This window comes from Bubalus bubalis, chromosome 2 (genome assembly GCF_019923935.1).
Source record: "Bubalus bubalis isolate 160015118507 breed Murrah chromosome 2, NDDB_SH_1, whole genome shotgun sequence".
Lineage (NCBI taxonomy): Eukaryota > Metazoa > Chordata > Mammalia > Artiodactyla > Bovidae > Bubalus > Bubalus bubalis.
Genome location: NC_059158.1, coordinates 8,077,076 through 8,100,757, shown reverse-complemented (window position 1 = coordinate 8,100,757; position 23,682 = coordinate 8,077,076). Strand labels below are relative to the sequence as shown.

The 23,682-nt window shown below is 42.3% G+C and overlaps 1 protein-coding gene across 5 annotated transcripts in view; it reads right to left on the bottom strand.

Annotated features, from left to right (window-relative positions):
- HIVEP1 (HIVEP zinc finger 1) overlaps positions 1-23,682 on the bottom strand; it is a 129,771-nt gene that overhangs the window by 50,844 nt on the left and 55,245 nt on the right. The gene's annotated exons all lie outside the window — the stretch shown is intronic.

Below are 23,682 nucleotides of genomic sequence, written 5' to 3'. Positions count from 1 at the left end.
TTATAAGGATATACATATTTGATGATTGACAGAAACCAATTCTAAGTTTAATACAGTGGTCTAAATACTGACTGTAAAGGCAAAATTTAACACAATTCCTAGGTACTATTCTGTACTGAAATGGATACCGTAATCATAATGATGTAACATTTCAGCTAGTCCACTGGAGTACAGTTTAAATGCTTTCAAAATATTGGTATGTCAGCCATTCATACCTCCCAGTATCCACTATCAGCTCCCAAAATGGTCACTGATACCAAACATCATCGGTGGCCACAGAAGATGGCATCCTCCCCACCACAGGCCCTTCCGTCTCTGGTGCAACCTGCCTCTTCCCCCATCAGCCTTGCTGGAAAAGCCAGAAACTCAAAGAACCTTCCATTCACTGAGCAAACTTCTTTCAATTGCATATTGATCCATCCAGCCTGCCTTATCAAGGCAGACAGGGAGCATGAGAATGAAGGAAACAAGCCACGGTTTATCACAAGTACATCTTCATCCCCACAGCAACGTCCTATTTGCTCCCTGCTAATTAGCAGATCCAGAGTAAGAGTTGAGGGGAGAAGAGACAGTCTTTGGAAAAAATACCATTTTTTCCCTCATTTGCAAGCTTTTAGTTATTTCTCATGAAATGATGAGTAAAATGAAACAGTAATGGAAAAAAAAAGCCCTTAATAAATGCAGAAAGTAGATTCTGTATTTAGCAGTATTTTTACTTCAAAAGAATTCCAAATGTATGACTGAAATTTATATTAATATACATGACAAAAGCACAAGGCCCACTTTTTCAAAAATAAATAATACTGAGTATATTGGAGAGTACATTGGAGATATTAAAAATGTAAATAAGTATTAAATATACAGTCTTTGAGAAACATAAAAATGAAAAGCACTATTATTTCTATGCCAGCAGTTTGCCTAAACTTAAGAACCATAAATAATATGTATGTATATATTGTATTGATATATATTCGTGGCAGTAATGACTATGTGTAAGAGTTTGTGCATACATAATTTGGTATTATATAATAAAACAACTCTTTATTAATAGGATTAACTGGGGCTCCAGGCGGCAAAAGCTCATGACTTAACACATATTTAAAGAACAGTTTCTGTTTAGTATATTGAAGTTTGGCCACCTTCTATTGGTACATGACAAGTTCTTGCAAAAATGACTTCAATTTACATCAGTAGATTTGGGGTATCTACTGTGTTAGGTATAGGCATTTACTTAAATGCCTTTACCTGGAACTCTAATTCAATAGGTAATTACAGTCTTCAATGACAGAGTTTATAACAGTCATTATGAGCTCTTGCCTCACTTTTTAGAAAAAGTCCTGTTTATATTTAACCTCTGTTTTATGATTCTCCTGGTAAAATATGATGTTTTAAAGACACTCTCCAAAGCTACAGAGAAAGTACTCATTTATTATATGCTCTTAATTGGTCCAGATAAGGCAATTTACTAGTGTTTAAAAGCAACATTTATCATTTTTTTCACTATGACCCAGAGTAAGGAATATATTTTTACATTCCAACCAATTACACATGTGTGTGTATATATATTACATGTATACATAATTCAGAAACCAACTTACCCGTACACTAATTTCTGTCCTTTCCTATTAAAAATGAAAAATGCTGCCTTGCCCAGACGCATTGGTTCACAGCCCCATGCTGGACAGCAAACCCATGGCTTGAACCCACAGACAGAAAATAGTTCTCAGCCAAGGGCTGCGCCTCCCAGCCAGGACACCTCTCATCATAAGCCTTGATGTGCAGGGGGGTACGTGTTGTTTAGAACAGGATCTCAGGTTCTTAGACACCTTCCATCATGCCCTCCCCAAGGTCACTGTTATCCGAGCTCATAATTTCATAAAAACTACACATTCAGAAATAAATAGTAGTTTCTCAGCTGCTTCAAAATAAAAACAGATATATGTGCAAAATGGACATTCACACCATGTTGTTGCTGCTGCTGCTGCTAAGTCGCTTCAGTCGTGTCCAACTCTGTGTGACCCCAGAAATGGCAGCCCACCAGGCTCCCCCATCCCTGGGATTCTCCAGGCAAGAACACTGGAATGGGTTGCCATTTCCTTCTCCAATGCATGAAAGTGAAAAAAAGTGAAGTCGCTCAGTCGTATCCGACTGTTAGCGACCCCATGGACTGTAGCCCACCAGGCTCCTCTGTCCATGGGGTTTTCCAGGCAAGAGTACTGGAGTGGGGTGCCACTGCCTTCTCCAACACCATGTTGTTAAATCTAAAATAAGTAACATATTCTTACTGTAATGAGTTCTTCCTGTATTTAAATTAAGATGTAATTGTAATTAATTCAACCTTTACTAAATATGCTTGGAGTTGTCACCTGGAAAAGGTCCTGGCAACACACGAATGGATCCATAATTGTCCCTAAGATCCAGAAGAACCCGTGGCCGAAAGAGTGACAGGCTTGGGGAGAGACTGCTGACAGCATAGGTTAAAGTCTGGTTCTGCAACTATTAAACATGTGCTCCTTTTGATAGTTTGTCTTCTCTGGTAAAGCAGAGAAACTATTTGTTAACGGTACAGGCTATGAACAAGTTTGTTTAATGCCTTGTATATTTTAAAGCTTTTGTTTGTGTAAGAAAACAATGCAAAACTATTTTATTTTCACCACAGATAAATAACTGTAAATAAAGAAAAAAAAAATCTATTTGTGAAACATAATCTGAAACCACTGAGCCAAAAAAAAAAAAATTCCTGGAGCCCTTAGGAAACCACCGTTCTTTTGGGGTTCTGGGAAGAAGATGGGATCATTAAAAACAAATCATTTATAAAAATAAAACAATCCTCAAATAAGGATTTGAAGGCAATGGCAACCCACTCCAGTATTCTTGCCTGGCAAAGCCCATGGACAGAGGGGCCTGGTGGGCTGCAGTCCATGGGGTCGCTAGGAGTCAGACACGACTGAGCGACTTCACTTTCACTTCTCACTTTCATGCACTGAAGAAGGAAATGGCAACCCACTCCAGTGTTCTTGCCTGGAGAATCCCAGGGATGGGGGAGCCTGGTGGGTGCCGTCTCTGGGGTCGCACAGAGTCGGACACGACTGAAGCGAGTTCGCAGCAGCAGCCCACTCTCTGACCATTTTCACCCTCCGATGAAAGGGATGGGGTCTCGTGCACCATCTCAGAGTCGCAGCACCCCTCCTCAAGAGCATGAGGATCCAGGACGTCAGTTTTGGGGACCAACCCACCAAACTGCTAGGACTTGGTTCAACACCAGTTGTCTGTTTTTATTGCATTGACTGTCTACCTGGTGGCAGGTATACAAGGAGGAACTAGAAATATAAAGTGTAAAAAAAAAAAAATGGCTCTGCATTTCAATACTCTTTCAACAATCATTTTAATACCAACTTGATGGTGAATATAAAGCCCAATTCCCTGGCTCAGCGAACGAAGTTCTCCGTGGACCCACTCCCTCGTCTGCGGCAGCAGCCACACCTCTGTGTAGGTGTCCTCGTGTCCCCAAGACTCTTCCACCTGCAGGCCCCCACCCCATCGCCTCAGGATGTCGGCTCCTGGAGGAAAACCTGCTTTAACACCCCCCACAGAGCTGCTGCTGTGGGGAGGATCCGTTTCTCCACTGCTCTGTTGTCTCATGAGCGTTAGCAGCTACGACAGTAAGGGGGACTGAGTGATTTGCCCACGGTAGAAATGCTGACAGTAACCTGCCAAGTGACAGGGGAAAGCACGGGTGCATTCTGGAAAAGGGAAAAAGGAACAGGCGCCCACAAACTGAGCACTGGCCTTCGGTGGTTCCACGTAAGAACCTGGAGCTTTATCTTCCTTAAGCTTAAAGATGATTTCTGCATTGGAGAAACTGCATCAGTGCCCTGAAAGGGCACGTGAACCAGCTGTTCCTCACGCCTTCCGACCTAGCGAGGAGTTAAATGATCACCCCAATTCCAGCAGCACCTCCTCCTTGCCTGCTGTTCTGACAGGCACCTGTAACCTCTGCTCTGACGCTCAGGGGGGTCCCCTCCTTCACGCGGCCAAATGGAAACACTAATAGTAGATTTTTATGAGGCAGATCCTAAGGAACTGTAAAAGGCACCTCTGTTTACGGAGAGGGAGACCATCTGATTGAAAAAAGATCACCGTATGTGATTGCACTATTTTTACTACTGAATAAGCCTAACTCCCACGTCCCGTCATCACACGTCAGCACCAGCTCCCTATTCTCACTGGGAACTGCTCGAGCTATTTCAATAAGACTAAATATATGACCATGATGTAATATAAAAAGTGCGCCCAACACCCATAACCACATATACGTGCTCTTCTAAATGACGGTTCTGGTGCTTCTACTAAATCAGCTAAGTAAGCCTAGCTTTGTAGGTAACACATTTTAACCTGTAAATTATACCTTTCATATTTCCAGATCTGCCAAAAAATGATAGTCTAGACTAGTAATATTTCAACCTGAAAAATACGGCCTGAAATAAGCGGGAAAAAAAAAAAAAAAAGAGCAAGACAGTCAACTCTGCCCTAATGAATTTGAAGACTGTGATTAACAAGTTCTAGAAAAATGTAAAATTACTCAGCTTGTCCAGAAAGAGAAACTCAACTAGAATAACTAGAGAAGACTGAGAAAGTAACCAGGGAATAACACCGAATTACTTTTTTAAGGTTAAAGGCCAAGATGGTCTTATCAGATTCTTACCAATTCTTAAGAATAAACATTTCTCCTAAACTGTCCCAGAGCACAAGCTAACACAAAAGGTGTTCTAAATAATTTTTAAAAGCTGCTACAACCCTGCTATCAAAATGTGACCAAAGGGGCAGAAAAATCACTACTACTTAAAAATCTCCCAAAGGAATATAGATTTAACAATCCACACCCAGACGTACATTCCAAGATTAGAAAGCCATACCCAATGAGGGTGTAAAGTAAGTCTGCAAAGATATCTCAGGATTGGTGGTGGTGGTTTAGTCCCTAAGTCATGTCTGACTCTTGAGACCCCTTGGACTAGAGCCCAACAGGCTCCTCTGTCCATGGGATTTCCCAGACAAGAATTGGAGTGGGCTGCCATTTCCCTCCCCTGGGGATCTTCCCTACCCATGTCTCCTGCATTGTAGGTAGATTCTTTATTGCTGAGCCACCAGGGAAGCCCATTATCCAATATTATAAAACATGTTATTATCATCTGTAATAGGATACAGGATGGGTGTGAGGCGGAAGGCAATTTAAATAATGTTCAAAATGTACTTGATTAAAATATTTATCTTTAGTGTAAACAAAAAGCAAAACAAAAAAACATCAATGATAAATAAAACAGGTTACACGTCATCATAGTAACCAAGTGGTATTCTGATACACATCCCGAAACAGAGAGACTAGCCAATAACCTGTGATCACTTCTTTTCAGAAGCCTTCCCTGACCTGCTCCTCAGGTCCCAGTCTGTGCCCACAGCACAGAGTTCTTAGCCCCTAGGCATCGTTCATCATGGGATATTCTGAGACCCTGTGTACGCACTTGCTTTTTTCACTAAAGCGATTTCTTCTTCAACAGAGTACATAGGTGCTTAGACCAGTAGACCCTCAAAACGTATTTGTTCAATAAATGAATCACTATTGCAGTATTTACTATAGCATTTATGTTAACAATTACTTGGGGACAATTTTACATGTAAAACTATAAGGGACTAAAGAACTGTGATATTTCCATACAACGGAATGTTGGGCAGCCATTTAAAATACTTTTGAAATACTTATTGAAAGAAAAAAACGCTCAAAATATATTATGTACAAACACACTGTATCACGCAGATGTCCATGCATATACACACATACACAATTTCTGTAAAGAGGTTCAAATATAATGATTATCTGAGGGTAGTACATTAATAGTTTTAATGCTATTTCTATTTTCTTCAATTAACAAACTACCTATAATAAACATTTTAATATAAAATATTATCTAAATTTAATAAAAACTAAAAATCCTAATACACGCACGCATGCTAAGTTGCTTCAGTGATGTCCGACTCTTCATGAACTGACCCTATGGACCATTGCTTCCGTGGGGGCTCAGACAGTAAAGCGTCTGCCTGCAATACCAGAGACATGGGTTCAATCCCTAGGTCTGGAAGATCCTCTGGAGAAGGAAATGGCAACCCACTCCAGTACTCTTGCCTGGAAAATCCCACAGATGGAGGAGCCTGGTAGGCTACAGTCCATGGGGTAACAAAGAGTTGGACACAGCTAAGTGACTTCACTTTCACTTTTATGGACCATAGCCTGCCAGGCTCTTCTGTCCATGGGATTCTCTAAGTAAGAATACTGGAATAGGTTGCCATGCCCTCCTCCAGGAGATCTTCCTGACCCAGGGATCGAACCCATGTCACTTATGTCTCCTGTGTTGGCAGGCGGGTTCTTTACCACTAATACCACCTGGGAAGCCCCTAAAAATGTGATTTAAATTATTTAAAGAAAAAAAAAGTCATCTGTAAATAGGTTCTAAATTCCAGATTTCCAGATCATATAAAGACTCTGGGATAATTTCTAAAACATAAAAACATTAATATGCTGAATGGTTCATTTGGTTCAGAATATATTTATTAACTCCTGTGGGCTAGCACTAAGGATACACAAAGATGAACAACCCTGCAAGAAGGAACTCGGAGAAGCAAATAAGCAACCCCTCTCCATGCGGTGACTGTGTGACTAAGTCCATGGGGAGCTCAGAAGCATGTGAATGCGACCATCTTGCAAACAGGAAGAATGGTCCTGAAGCACCTTCATGGAAGAAATAATACCAATGCTGTGCAAGCAGAGAAGCAAATGAGAATTCCTGTCTGGAGGAGGAGGCAGCTCAGAGAGGGGAGGACAAGGAGGCTGCAGAGGCAAAGATGCAGAAAACAAGAATCAGGAACTCATTGCAGTTTGTAACATAAACCTGAGACAGCAAGTCTAAAGACACACGATTTGAGAGCCACCTTCTTATGTAACTGGTTGCTAAAACCATACCATGGAGTAGGTGGAAGCAAAAATATAACTATTCTATGAAGTAATTTGGCCATAAGCATCAACATCTTTGAGACCAATCTCTGCATTTTCATATGCTGATTCAAGTACTGATTCTAGACTAAGACAATGAAAGGAGTGGAACAAAGTATCACTGTAGTTTCCACAAAGGAAAAAATTTATTTATTAATAAATAATCAATGATACCTAGAATATAGTAGATCCTCAATAAATACATGTTGAATACTTGAGAAATGGTTTAGTAAACTGTGGTACCTTCAGACAACAGACTTATCATAGAACTACTATATTATAGGCTTCTAGGAAGACTTACTGAATCAGAAACTATAGGAATGGTGTCCCAGACTGCATAAATTTTTAAAGCTTTGCCAAATGTTTTAATGGGCCACCTACCCTCCAGTTAAAGATCACTGGTGGGATGAGAGGTAGAGGAAGAAAAACCCAAGAAAAAGGCCAAAAAAAAAAAAAAAAGCTGAAGAAATTAGGAGAATCAGAAACCATTTGGCCACAGAGGTCAAGAGAACAGTATTTCATTGACAAATGAGAAGATGATGCAACTGAGGAAGATGGAAAAAGCTTCTACTGGATTGAGCGGTTGGAGGTCCCAGTAACGCTTCCTGAAGCCTTGAAGTAGAAACAGAGGCTGGCGGGCAGAGGGCTGAGAAAGTGATGGGACAAAATAGAACAGAACTGTCTTTCAAAACACTCAGCAAAGAAGAAGACAGTGAACTTGAGGTCCGGAGAGAAATACAGCATAAAGGAAGGTTGTTTGGTTTGACGTGTTTTTCAAGGGTATTTACAGACCCAAGCTACTGCTGTTGTTTACACGCTAAGTCATATCTGACTCTTTGCGACCCCATGGACTATAGCCCTCCAGGCGCCTCTGTCCCTGGGATCTCCCAGCAAAAACACTGGAGTGGGTTGCCAAAGACCCAAGGGAAGGAACCAATACAAAGAGAGGAGAGATACAGGCAAGAGTTGGGATGTGGAGGGCAAGGCTCTGAAGAAAGTGGAGGCCAGCCTGGAGTCTAGGCCGCGAGTTGATTCTGAATAGGGAAACACCCAGGGCGGTGCTCTGAGGTCAGAGGGAAGCGCAAGAGAAGGGTGGGTCATGTGAAAAGTCTGCAGATGAGAAGCAAGTTGGACGGAGTTCATATCCAAACCTCACAATTGTATTGAGATAACATCTGGCTGCCTAGAAAGAAAACGGAGTTTAGTGATTATATGTCTGGAAAGTGAAACTAAAAGTGACGTCACTGAGTCCTGTCCGACTCTTTGCAATCCCATGGACCGTAGCCTACCAGGCTCCTCCGTCCATGGGAGTTTCCAGGCAAGAGTACTGGAGTGGGTTGCCATTTCTTTCTCCAGGGGATCTTCCCAACCCAGGGATGGAACCTGGGTCTCCCACATTCCAGGCAGACGCTTTACCATCTGAGCCACCAGGGAAGCTTAGAGGTCTTAAGGGGTCTTAGAGACTGGTAAAAGTTAGACAAAGTTATTGATGGGAGTGGAAGAACTGACCAATTTTAAGGACAAATAAAGCATTGATGAATGCAACTAGGGATCCATGGATGTAGAAATCCACATTATTCCTTGAGCTCCTACTGCAAATGGAGCAGACACAGTGCATTTGTTATCTAATGCACAGTTATGGGCACCTCTCATAGCTGTCTTTAAAGTAATTTTATCTATTCTGTCTTATTTTTTCTTGTAACTTTTTATTTCAAAGGACATTCTGTATTTCAAATCTACAAATATAGATTTGAAAGCCATAAAGAAAGCTATAAATGGAGTCATGTTGGCCAATAAATGCATGTTTAAATATAATCTGATGATACGTAAAAATATCTGGAAACTTAAGAGGCACCCGTTAAAACAATTTTTAAAGAAATCTACTTATATATTTGAACCTTTAAAAACAAACCAATAATGAAAAATTTTACAGGACAAAAAGCCTAGTTTCTTTGGTAAATGATTTGCAAAGAAAGAGAGAGAGAATTGGGAATGGTGCCTATAGATTTAAAAAAAAAAAAAAAGACGTATCAAACTACAGAATATGCGGACCTTATTTTCCCTGATTCTAACAAAATGTTTAAAAATTATGACACTGCAGAGAACTGGTAATTTAAACACTGATAGGATAATTGATCTATTAAGGAATTATTTTTCTTTGGTTTCATAAATGTACTGTGATTATGTTAAATTATTTGTCTTTCGGAGCTTATATAACAAAAACATATTAACAAAATGATGTATCTGAGGTCCTAAAACACACATAGGCGGGGAAGAGCCCAGAGGACGTAAGGAAACCAGACTGGCTGTCCAGGGGTAAATTACTAAAGCTGGGTGGTAGCTAAACAGAGGTTTATTACACTACTCTATTTGTAATCATTTTTAAACTCACATCATCAAAAATATAAAAAAGAAACAAAAGAAGGAACTCAGTCTGAAAATAAAATTTTAAAAAACCAAATTACCAAAGTATTCCTCACATTATCGTTGGTTCAAATAATAATCATAGGCAAGAAATGATATGGAAGTGGGAAGTAAATGAAGCTAGGTATCCAAAGGCCGAGCACACAGTAAGCCCTCAATCAAGGTCACGGACTCAGAAATAACTGGAGCCAATAGGAAATTCAGTAACTTCTGAGTCACCGCGAGGAGTCCGGTTTGTACACACCAAAGCCGGAAAAGACGATAAAAAAAAATAAATCATCATTTCTAGAAATGTGATTACCAGTGTTCTTAATTCCTTTCAGTAGGGCAAAGGGGGTGGGGGGTAAGAACTTGAAGACTGTAAAGGTTTCTAAAACACAACTTAAAAAAAAAAATATATATATATATATAAATAAAACCCAAGGAGCAGAACAACCTATATAGTATACATCTACTTGTATCAAAATATAAAAATGAATGTGTGTATTTTTTTAAAAACACAGAATTGAAATAGATGATTTTCCTCCCAATCTATTTTCTAGCACACATTACAAATAGCAAGGAAATTATCAGCTCTGAATATCTTTTGAAAAACTGAAAGCACTTTTTCTTCTTCAAGTTCTTTTTAAATAAATTACTAATTAGTTCAGCCTATTAAATACTGTCAAAATGTGAGAGCTGATGTAAATTCCAGGGGAAGTGAAAAGGCTTCTCTGAGAAGAGAACATGAAGAAAGCTATTACAAAGTAGGACTAAGTATACAGGGATGCCATGAGTAGGAGTTACATGTGTTAATCACTCAGTCGTGTCTGACTGTTTGTGACCCCATGGACCATGGCCTGCCAGGGGTCCATGGCCTGCCAGGCTCCTCTGTCCATGGGATTCTCCAGGCAAGAATACTGGAGTGAGTAGCTATGCCCTTCTCCAGGGGATCCTCCCCATCCAGGGATCAAACATGGGCCTCCTGCACTGCAGGCAGATTTTTATGGTCTGAGCCGCCCGGGTGTTACATGGCAGAAGGCAATTATGCAGAGTGAGAGGAGAAGGTGGTAAAAGCAAGCATATTAAGTAAGGAAGCAAGAGTCTAAACTAACGTGGGAAGTTAAAGTTTTGATGGCTGGACCAAAGATGGTATCAGTCTATGTGACCCAGAAGCAAATGACCGGCTGTCACAACTATTCACACTTAGCACAATACACACACGTGACAGACTGAGCGTTTTATGAACATTCAGGGATCATTCAATCACTGACTATATGAACAAATGAACAGAGACCCTTGAACTGGTCCATGAGGGGTGAGAAGTCCTCTGCAAACATGATAATGAATCTGCAACCTGAGACCGAAGGGACAGGGGCTTATTCCAGGGAAGCAGCTTCTAGAGAAGCCAAATAGAACACGACTGTCAGGTCAAGGCTGGACATACAGGTTCAGAATTAAGAGTCTAGACTTCTGGTTTATTTTAATAGATTCTGGTTTGTGTTTCGGAGAAGGCAATGGCACCCCACTCCAGTACTCTTGCCTGGAAAATCCCATGGGCGGAGGAGCCTGGTAGGCTACAGTCCATGGGGTTGCTGAGAGTCGGACACAACTGAGCGACTTCACTTTCACTTTTCACTCTTATGCATTGGAGAAGGAAATGGCACCCCACTCCAGTGTTCTTGCCTGGAGAATCCCAGGGATGGGGGAGCCTGGTGGGCTGCCATCTATGGGGTCGCACAGAGTCAGACACGACTGAAGCGACTTAGCAGGAGCAAGTTTGTGTTTTATCATGTTTGGTTACAAGAGATCATTAGAAGCATTTTGTTCTCATACTATTTCAAATGCATTCTGTAAATAGTTCTATAAATAAAACTATTATCAGTGAAAAAATGAAAAATCAGTAATATGATGGGTCCAAACAAGAGGTTTGAGTGAAGCCAAACTTCATCAGTTCATGAGTAGACGGTTTGCAATTGGGATGGATTTTGCTTTCGATTTATACCTATAACCCTGGGGATTTGAGCAATGACTTTATGGAGTTAGTATGAGAATCCTAAATTTAAGATTAGTGGTTCAGATCAGTATATATTATGGAATTCGATTTTTTTGTGGACATGTGTGCATATTTTTTAAATGATGCTGCAATTTCTGCATAAACTTTTGTGGAAAAAGTAATGGGAAATTAATATAGGTGGTTACCTCTGAGTAAGAGATAAAAAGCAAGAGCAGGAAAACGGGGAAATACTCATTTTTTAAATTGTATTTGTTTCTGTGCTACTTAACTTTTTAAATTAAGTTTATTACTTATATTGAAGATGTATTATTCACTGAAATATAAATGTATATATAAAAATATATGTATATATGTATAAATATGGGTAGTCAAATCAAAAATAAAACTTGAATGCCTCAATTCTCTAAAATTATATGTGCTTATTTACTTATATGTTTAAAAAATACATATACTACTTATGTGTGTACGTATATACACACGTATCTGAATGTACACATATGAATATACAGGCATACTTGTGGATTCTTTTTTTCAATATTCTCACTTCAACTCAGTATTATTCCATTCTTTAAAACTATTTGATACCTGTTTGCTCCTTCCAAATTGGGATTATTTTAACATTTACTAATCACTCCGGGTGGTGCAGCAGTAAAGAATCCGCCTGCCAATGCAGGAGATTCAAAAGATGCAGGTTGGACCCCTGGGTCGAGAAGATCCCCTGAAGAAGTACATGGCAACCCACTCCAGTATTCTTCCCTGGAGAATTCCATGGACAGAGGAGCCTGGTGGGTTACAGTGCATGGGGTTGTAAAGAGTTGGACACAACTGAACGACTGAACATCATCAGCAGCAATAATATCTTATAAATATTACAATCCACTATTCTTTTGGATTTTTTATTTTTTTGGCCATACTGCAAAGCTTACGGGGTCCTAGTGCTCTGATCAGGGATGGAACCCAGGTCCCACACAGCAGAAGCATGGCATCTTAACCCCCAGACCACCAGGGAAGTCCCAGGTCCACCATTCTTTACATTTTAATTTATCTAATTCAACGGATTGGTCAAAAATATTCAGGTCAGTTAAGAAGCCTGCTTTTTCAACCTAAAACAGTCCTATTTGCATCTCTCCCAAAGGGTAATTCCCCAACCAGCAAGAATCAGAGGTAAAAAGCTATGAAAAATTCTAAGTAGGTGGTGGAGGGGAATGAAGTAAAGTGAAAACAAAGTCTAACAGGTTTAGTCACCAACCACAGATGTGATCTTCATGGTGGGAGTCACAGACAAAATAAACTAAAATGCCCTCTCGTTTTGTCGTTCATCAAGACCCAGGGGCCCCTGCGAAGTACTAACAGCATGTGACCCTGTCCCTGTCACAGCGGGCAACTCATTCTACTGCGAGCAGTTCTTGCGTAAGGTCTGATTCCTTACTGCCCGGCGGGGCCCACCAGGACAGGGGCCAGGCAGGTGCTAATCACTGAGTCCCCATACCCTTCTGGACACCCAGCAAATAGTCTTGACACTTTTATCAGGTAAATGTCGTTAAGTCCTACCATTCTATACGGTATCAGGGAAGAATTAAAATTTGGTAACAAGAAAAACCTAAAAAAAAACCCCAAAAGTTTAAATTAACTACATCTTGTAAACAAACCTTATTATGCATTCTGTTCTGCTGCTGCTGCTGCTGCTGCTGCTAAGTCATTTCAGTCATGTCCGACTCTGTGCGACCCCATAGATGGCAGCCCACCAGGCTCCCCCGTCCCTGGGATTCTCCAGGCAAGAACGCTGGAGTGGGTTGCCATTTCCTTCTCCAATGCACGAAAGTGAAAAGTGAAAGTGAAGTCGCTCAGTCGTGCCTGACTCTTAGCGACCCCATGGACTGCAGCCTACCAGGCTCCTCCGCCCATGGGATTTTCCAGGCAAGAGTACTGGAGTGGGGTGCCATTGCCTTCTCCGGCATTCTGTTCTATAAGTTAATAAATGGCCTAGAAGAAAAGTTCCCAAACTTTTCATGGTTTCTCAGAGGAAAATAGCAGTAGAAGAAAATACATAGCGTGTAACCATTTCCAGTTACTAATATTCTAATGCTAAGATTAGTGACTTGGTTCATTACAAATACAAAATGTAAAGAAAAGAAGTGCTGAAATGTATAGCTGTCACAGGTGTGGGCCACAGTACTGATGGTCAACCGTAGCTTTTTATTACCGGCCAAGACATGCAGCGAGAAAAGGTCCATAAAGTGTAGTGAAAGTATTAAGTCACTCAGTCATGTCCTACTCTTTGCAACCCCATGGATTGTAGCCCACCAGGCTCCTCTGTCCATGGGATTTCCCAGGCAAGAATATTTGAGTGGGTTTCCATTCTTCTCCAGGGGATCTTCCTGACTGAGAGATCGAACCTAGGTCTCCTTCACTGCAGGTGGGTTTTTTACCATCTAAGCCACCAGGGAAGTAGAGTGAGTAGCTATTCTCTTCTCCAGGGGATCTTCCTGACCCAGGGACTGAACTGGGGTCTCCTGCATTGCAGGCAGATTCTTTATCATTTGAGCTACAAAGGAAGCACCAAAGTCCCTAAAAGGAGGCTTCCAAAAAGGACTAACACTTAGAGAATGCATCATTAAATCTTCTGATTACATTATGTTAAATTATATTTTAGGAAAATAAATTCTTTGGGAACCATTCACATTACTGTTTGAGTCCATTAGCCTAAATAGTCAAATAACAGTTCTTATAATTTTGTATACATGTGCAGGAGCATGTGTATAATGAATGTCTGTTTGCACAATATACAGTGTGTATGTATCTATTACTTTGTTTGAAATGTAACCACCACACCACTAGATGTAAACATGAGTATGTCCTCTATTTATTTGTCTTCACCATTATCTAGTAATAACAGTTCATGAACAATAATGATACAGCATTGGACCCTTAGAACAGTTAAGTGGTTATGAACAAACTTTTATGTATGATAAATTTTACAACATATAAAATTCCTAATCTGCATCTTTAAAAACAATCATTAAAAAAAAAAAAAGACCCCATATACTTTAAACAATCATCACAATTGAAACAATGAACAAATGTCATTTTTTTCCGCAAAGGAAGTACTTGGCCACCTCCCACACTGTCAAGGACTCTGGCCAAAAATAACAGTAATTAGGCTTGTAACCTCATATGTATGGATCTGATCTAGTCAAGCCAAAAATAGCTGTGGTTGTGTATCAACTGTAGGCACTTGTTTCAGAGGCTGTGTCATACAGGCCCAGTCAGGCAAATTACAGGGAAAGCGCACTGGAATATAATTGAACTTGAGAAAAATTCAAGCTCTTTCAGTGTGATTCAAAGTTCTTTTCAATAATATTGTCGCACACGAGGGTACCCAGGATACCATGAACTATTTCTTAAACTCCCTAAAATATATGTTAAACAAACCAGCAAAATAGAATTAACACACGCATGCATTTTTTAAAAACTGGGCGGAGGAACCACAAGTTACCTGTCCGGAGCCATCATTAGAATCCGTCCTCCTGGAAACCTTCCTCCAAGAGGAGGGGCGGCACTGCCTTTGGGGGTGCCCACCCGCAGCTCGCCCGCCCTCAGCGTGGCTTCAAACTCTTGGGGTTCCTTTTGAGAACCACCTGCTGGGGCTTCCCTCACACCTGTCTGAGATGCCCTCACCCTCCTTCTGACCCTACTGGGGAGAAATCTACCAGTAACAGCTAAAACATAAGTGCTTGCCCTCTGCGGACACCGTCCTGAGGACTCAATGTGGACCCCCTCACTCAACCCTCCCCCAAAACCCACCCAGGAGGGAGGAGCCGCCCATGACCTCCACTCAACAGAGAAGCAAACCACGGCTCCTGGAAGCAAATGCAGCGCTAACACGGAGAAACCCGTCTGCTGGCTTTCAACCCAGGCATGTGGCCTCCTGAATGTGAACTTAATGCTACGCTGTATTACTATTCCGTATCATTTAAAAGGCTGTTCTGCCCAAGCTGGCAACTCCTCCTCTTTCGTGTTTGAGCTTAAGCGTCGTGTGCTCTCAAAGCCTTTCCTGATCCCCACTGGGGCCTCCACAGTGCGTGCCCATGCACGCTGGCTCCTCTGGCATTGAGAGCACGCACGCACGTGTGTGGAAGGTTACTCCTTTCAGGCCTGGATCCCCTGCTAAAATCATAAACACCACGTGAACATCTATCCTGGCCGCCCGACGTCCTGGCCCACGGAATTTATCTGTGTTGTCATTGCTGTTCAGTCACTAAGTCAGTTGTGCTTCACTCTTTGCAACCCCATGGACCATAGCCCTCCAGGCTCCTCCGTCCATGGGATTCTCCAGGCTACAATAGTGGAGTGGGTTGCCATGCCCTTCTCCAGGGGGCCTTCCCGACCCAGGGATCAAACTTGCATCTCCTGCATTGGCAGGTGGATTCTTTACCGCTGAGCCACCAGGGAAGCCCCTATTTATCCATACCTCCCCAATTTTTCGTGACCAAGCTTAAATCCCAACTCTCAGAAAACTTCTATACATAAATCCAGAAAAGCTGTTTTTCTTACCTTTCTGGGCATCCCACAGAACCTCACCTATCAAACAACTGGATGGAATGCAGGATCTATTTAAGGGGTTGAGCTTTATCCCCTTTGCCCACCGTCACTGCCATCTCACTTATTTCTCCAGTTCTCCGCTAGGCCTGAGCTTCTTTTCCATCTCCGAGATTTTTAAGCTACCTGATGGGTAAATCTCTCTTCCATCTTCCCTGCTGCTGCTGCTAAGTCGCTTCAGTCGTGTCCGACTCGGTGCAACCCCAGAGACGGCAGCCCACCAGGCTCCCCCGTCCCTGGGATTCTCCAGGCAAGAACACTGGAGTGGGTTGCCATTTCCTTCTCCAATGCATGAAAGTGAAAAGTGAAAGGGAAGTCGCTCAGTCGTGTCCAACTCCTAGCGACCCCATGGACTGCAGCCTACCAGGCTACTGCGTCCATGGGATTTTCCAGGCAAGAGTACTAGAGTGGGGTGCCACTGCCTTCTCCATCCATCTTCCCTAGTGGTAGGAAAATGGACCCCGCAACACAAGTGCAACCCTTGAAACACAGCACATGTTCAAACGTGGCTGAACTCACGCCTGTCAGAGCTAGTGACCAGACAAAACGTCTCGACTACCTTACTCAGGCCCAGTTGGCACGGCGACTCAGGGTGGAAAATCGAGCTGAAAATGTCTTTTCCCAAGGGAAAAGGAAGCAGCCAAGAACTGATCTAACCGATCAGCAGAACTGGAGTGGGGATATGGAGGAGGAGACGGGGCGCAGAAACAAAGCCCCACAAAGTTCTCGGGAGAGCAGCCTCTCTCCCCTTTGTCTCCTTTTGGGCACCAGACTTCACAACAACGACAGGCCGCGACTCTGGCTCAAAGATGAACTTCCATTCTCCACACACAGATACACCCAATTTCAACATCGTTTCATGGGAGTGAAAGGGTTTATCATCACAGCTGAGGTCATGGGCATTAGAATCGTGTAATATTCACATGTACGTTGCAACTACAAGCCAGTGATTTTACTCACTACTATTAACAAAGCTCAGTAAATCACACTCACGGTGCTCTTACTAAAATAGCATCACTAAACAGCCTGCTGGAGTTACTTGCTGTGGAAAGAGAGGAATTCCATCGGGTTTGCCTCAGTGCTCTGCTACAGAGTGGGCCTGGAACACTCCGTCCCTACTGCCTGTTCAATTTAGGGTGTATACCGAAGTCACCCTTGGGGTGCACGTATCTGTAAACTTCCCACTTGGGACTGAAAAGCAAGATCCTCGCTTGCTGTCCCAAGAACTGACTTTGCAAGTGGCTGTGCCTGGACACAGACCTGGGCGGGACAGGCGCCCAGGAAGAAGCAGGGGTGCACCCTTCCATGAAGCACGGCAAATCATTCCAGGTCCCAGAGTCACGGTTCCTGATATTCACGAAGGCTGAGGACAGCCCGTCACTCCTAACTTTGCCGAGAAACACACCTAAGTCCCGGGCACAGCCAGGCAGGCCCCGGGGTTCACCGGGCTGGTGGGCAGGCTGCCCTGTGTCCACTCCTCAGACCGTCACTGTCCTTTTACTCTTCTCTGTCAAGAGTGCAAGATTCCAGCAAACCCCAAGTCCTCTGGCTCTCCCTCCGAAAACCTGCCCAGACCACCCATCTCCCCTCCTGGCCCTGGCCCGCATCTCCCACCCAGACCTCCGCGCCCGCCTCCGCGTCTCTCAGCCCATTCCCTGCTGGACCCCACACACAGCCACATCTGCCAAGAGAGCCAGTCCCTCCCTCGCCTCATTCTCACCTACGGCATCTACTGGCATCCTTAACACACTGTAATTAACTTACGTCCACTTGTTTGATGCTTGTCTGTACGTCTCTAGCTGTGATTTTCGGCCAGGGGTGATTCTGCGCTTCAAAAGGTATCTGACAATGTCTGGAGACACTTCTGGTTGTCACAGCGGAGCGGGAGGGCTTGGCATCCACTGGGTGTAGGCCAGGGATGCTGCTAAACATCCCACAACACACAGGACAACCCTGCCAACAAAGAGTTACCTGCCCAAAACGTCAACAGTGCCAAGACGGAGAAACTCCGCTCTGTGGGGTTTGTGCTGTTTTAGGCATTAAGTCATGTCTGACTCTTGTGACCCCATGGACTGCAGCCCGCCAGGTTCCTCTGTCCATGGGATTCTCCAGGCAAGAATACTAGAGTAGACTACCATTTCCTTTTCCAGGGGATCTTCCTGACCCAGGGATTGAACCCATGTCTCCTGCACTGCAGGAGGATTCTTTAGCACTGAGCCACCTGGGAAGCCCCAAACTCTGCTTTAAAATGATCCATATTTGAATGGATATCTGAAAAAGGTTCAGTATTACTTTAATCATATTCTCTATTCCTCTTTTATCCTAGTAATTATTTCCAAATGGAGCAATAAAACATAATTTGGATTACAACCTTATACTTTAACATAATGAATGGCAGTACATGGCAGCAATAACTATTGCCATGGGTGTGAAGGGAACCAGCCTTCACATTTGCACTAGAACTAAAGGACTCACATGTATTCTGTTGTCAAATACGAAAAAAACTGAGGCAAGAAGAGGTGCCAACTTCTGCTATCACTTGGCTAAGATATAAAAAAGCTGGGATTCCATCTCAGGAAGCCTGGACGGAAAGCTTTTCACACTATGCCAGGCTAGCATATTAACACGCAAAACACAGAGTGGTGGCCAAAACCTGTCATGGGTTCAAATCCTGGTCCATCTCTTATCTCTGTGACATTAAATTACCCTCTAGACCTCAGTTTCCTTGTCCATAACATGGGAGGGGCGGATAGGGAGGAAAAAAAAAAAACAAAACTGCACCTCCCTTACAAAAATGTGTGAGATTCAGAAAAGACAACAGGGTAGATGTTTAGAATACTGCTCTAGCTTGTAGTTAACATTCATATGGAATTCTCCAGGCCAGAATACTGGAGTGGGTAGCCTTTCCCTTCTCTAAGGGACCTTCCCAACCCAGGGATCGAACCCAGGTCTCCTGCACTGCAGGCAGATTCTTGGGTCACATGGGACACCCAAGAATTACCTGTTATTATCTAACCATATGCAAATATTTCACACCTCATCGCCCTTTCACTTGCACGAGTAATCAAGAAAACTGATTTTGGTCTCCTGTTGAATTGCGTATACCTGGGAATTAATTTAAAAACTAAGAAAAATAATGAAAAATATCAACTCCATCAACATCTATACCTAGTAATTTACAAAATTTTATGCCTTTAAATTGGAGAAGGAAATGGCAACCCACTCCAGTACTCTTGCCTTGAAAATCCCATGGATGGAGGAGCTTGGTGCAGGCTACTGTCCATGGGGTCACAAAGAGTCAGCCACGACTGAGCGACTTTACTCACTTCACTTATGCCTTTAAATATTTTCTTTAAGAAGTAAGGAAATTATTCTTAATATATAATATTTCAAACACAAAAGAAGTAGAAGGTTTTAGTAAGCCAAATAAAGTTATCACTTAAGAAAGTTTGAAATATATATACAATCTCTACTTTTATTGAAAAAGTTCCAAAATGCCTTAATGTGAAATGATAGTTTCCAAGTAAATTTTCAGTAATAAATTTGTACATTTTACAAATCTTTACAGTAGTACCATGTACCACTATGTATGATACCATGTCTAGATTTTACTTAACACTATCTTTATTTAAAAAAAAAAAAAAAAAGACTTGGTTTAGCATTTCTTTCATGGGTTAAATTAGGCAATTAGTTATCCTTAAAAATAAGCTGTAATAAGCAGTTAATGACTGTAACAGCCATACAACGCATCTTCACCTAAACCATTTCTGACTCAACTACTATAAAACAATCATTCAGATTTCATCAGAAGACTGAGATGTCAAATAAGTTTTTTTATATTTGGTAAGTTTAACATCTTATATGACTTCCTCAAGAGAAACATATATTGATGTAGAAATATTTTAAACAGCAGCTCAGAGTTTAAGCTAAAATTACCAATCACATTTGTTGTTAAACAAAGGCGTTATCCACAATGATAGCCACAAGAAAACAAAAGACCAAAATAGTCATCATATTCAATCTACCACTGACGTCAAGAGAACAAACCAACAAGACCCCCCAAAATGATGCTACTATAAACGTGTTAACAAGAATTTTCTGTTTGACATAGAACTATTTCCAATAAAACCTATTAACAGCAATCACAAAATTCCTAACATTCACCTAAGACACAAGCAGGTTTATCTATAAAACACACCACTGATTTTCCTCTACCTATTACGTAGGAAAATCCTTACAACTTTCATTGTTCCATGTTCTCGTATGCTCCGGCTACACAGCTCTAACACCCGTATGCTCATGACCCCAGTTAGTGACACATTCATGTCTGGCTCCAGGCTCACCTACCCTGTTAGATCTTTCTGAGTGTATCATTCCCATCATCGTTTATTTGCCTTGCTGTTTTGTCATTCACCTATACGCAAATGGGCCGACTGAAGTGAGTCGGTTTCTTGTTGTAACAAGGGCATACGTTTGGTTTAATCTGTTTCAACTCTTTTCATCGAATCTCGAGTGGAAGAAATCAGGAAGGGTGGGAATACATACAACATTACAATCCATTCACTTCACACAGAGAATCCACAGGCGCTTCCGCGAACACGTCTGTCACCCCCAGGGGTCTCTGCAGTCACGTTACCAGGCGTGACAGGCCAGCCGGCCCCCCCCCCCTCGTGATCTGAGCCACCTGGGCCCCCCGCCCCACACGTCACATTCGGGAGCAGCGCTGAGAAGGAACTGCTCGCTCAGGCTGCGGTCCTAGGAGTCCTCCCCCACTACCTCTCCATGGCAACGCAGCTACAGAAAAGCCAGTCCACCTCTTACGCAAATGAAAAAGAGGCCACAAATGTCAGCAGTCACAACATCCACCTCTTCCCTCCCTGCTTAATTTCCTTCTTAAAGTAACAGCGGTGCATTCTTCTCATTCTGTGTTTTCAGAACACCTTCCACTGTTCCATGGATGGGAGAGCAGTTTAGGAAAATCAGAGTTAAAAAAAAAATCCATCTGTATGACCACTTACATAACGTAACTGAGAATCCAAAGAGGGGTATGATTTGCTGAGGTTCATTTACTGAGGCAGTATCTCACTGCGTCCCCTTTGTATCTGGGCACCCTAGTGTTTGAGAGAAGGATCCTTTACGATATTAACCATCCTGCAATTTGGCTTTCTTAGAGACACAGAGAAAGAGGAGCAGGGAAACCATCCACCATGATTACCAGGAAACACTCAGCACTCAACACACACTGTTTCCTCTGCAAGTTCAGGTTTCTGCACTGGGATGACCCAGAGGGATGGTATGGGGAGGGAGGAGGGAGGAGGGTTCAGGATGGGGAACACATGTATACCTGTGGCGGATTCATTTGATATTTGGCAAAACTAATACAATTATGTAAAGTTTAAAAATAAAATAAAATTAAAAAAAATAAAAATAAAAAAAGAAAAATCAAAGTTTGCTTTTACTTTTTTGACCAATTTAATCTATTAATAATGCTACAGCATGGAAAAGCTGAACAGATTATCCTTCAACTGTTATCAGGTTTAGCTTATATTGTAATTGAACAGTTTCCTTTCATAAATATATTTTTTAAAAATATATAATGGCTAGTTTACACTTCATATGGCTACAGATTGGAGAACAGAAGCAATTCTTGTCCACAGAACCCTGACTAACAGCACCTGATAAATTTTAAAATGCCTTTATCTTAAAACATATGTTTTAATCCATAAGATGCAACAAAGTATCAAAGTCTGTAAACTGTCATTTGAATGTGATTATCTATTAATGAGAATTCTGACTGAGTTCGCAGGGAGCAAGCTCCCACGGGTGGTTGAGGAAGAACATACATGTGGGTATGGTCGTCTTAATATCCTCTAAAAGATGTATTTTCCAAGGGAAAGCAAATTAGAATCCCAAACACTTACATTACCTAAAAAACAATAGCAAAAATTTTTAAATATACCCAGGTATGTGGACACACTTCCTGTCTCATGAAAAATGCAGCTTTAAAAATTTCATTAATTACTCAGCCTTTATCAAACATCTACCAGTGTGCTGGGCAACCTAAATTTGGGAACAAATGTGAAGAAAAGAGATGCTGATATTTAAGACGAAACCTAAATGATGTGGAAAGAACTGCATCTGGTACAGCCAGGAGAACACACAACTCGAACAAAGGCCCGGAGGCAGGAGGAGCCGCCGCAAGCCAGCGCGTGGGTAAGGCCTGACACATAGCGCTCGTACAAGGCAGCTACTAGATTGATAAATGAAAAATTACACGTGACCTGTGTGCACATGAAGGGCAACAAGGACGGAAGGCCCAACAGCCGAGCATCAGCTACGGTTACGGAGCGGTGGGATGAGGCGCTGTCACAAAACACCATTCTGGGGTGGTGGGTGCTGTCCCTCAATTGGCCGAGCCCCGGGTTGTGAGAGCTGGACCATAATGAAAGCTGAGCACCAAAGGATTGATGCTTTTAAACTGTGGTGTTGGAGAAGACTCTTGAGAGTCCCTTGAACTGAAAGAAGATCCAACCAGTCCATCCTAAAGGAAATCAGTCCTGAATATTCTTTGGAAGGACTGAAGCTGAAGCTGAAACTCCAATACTTTGGCCACCTGATGCGAAGAGCTGACTCACTGGAAAAGACCTTGATGCTGGGCAAGACTGAAGGCAGGAGAAGGGGATGACAGAGATGAGAAGGTTGGATGGCATCACCAGCTCAATGGACATGAGTTTGAGCAGGCTCCAGGAGCTGGTGATGTACAGGGAAGCCTGGCGTGCTGCAGTCCATGGGGTCTCAAAGAGCTGGACACAACTGAGCGACTGACCTGAACTGAGGGTTCTGGAGGATTCCCCAGGGCAAAGCTCTCGGGAAGATGGATGAGTCCACAGCAGAAATGGAGTCAAGAGGTTCTGGGAAAAGCATGAAGCTGGAAACAGCACATCAAGTCAGTCAAACCATAGGCAGGTAGGCATCCAGCCTTTTTGAAGTTCACGTGTAAAAGAGAAGGATGTGGCTGCAGAAGAAGGCAAGATCAGGAAGGACTAAAAGCCACAAAAAGGATCTGAGCCTTTATCCTGAGGCACATGGTAACAGGACAGGATTTCAGAGAACGTGTGATACCAGATTAAAAATGATTCAAGTGATCACTCAAATGGCTTTTGGATCTACAGTGGGAATTCCTCCCCCAGGAAAAAGAAAATAAAAAAAACCTATGAGATAAGCACATTAGGAATGACTAAGAATCTCAATGAAATAGCCGTTAAGCACACAGAGAGTAAGCCACCTTAAAGGGAGGTGCTGAATGAAATTTTCTTTCTCAAAGCCTTGAACAGGTCAACCCAGTGTGAACCAGATCATCAGACTTATGTCAAGAGACCCGGAATCCAGTGTCAGCAGGGCCACCACCTCTAAGGAGCTGTATGAACCTGGGATGCCTGCCCAAGCTGGGGAGTCACCACACAAAACTGGGGAATCCACCTCCTGCCTCTAGGTTCCATTCCATAATACAGTATCCCCACATAAGCTCTTTATTCAGGTTATCTGTCTCCTAAGCTAGATTTTATAGGCTAGAGCCACATTTTGTTCATTTTTATAACCTTAACATCGAACAAAATATTTG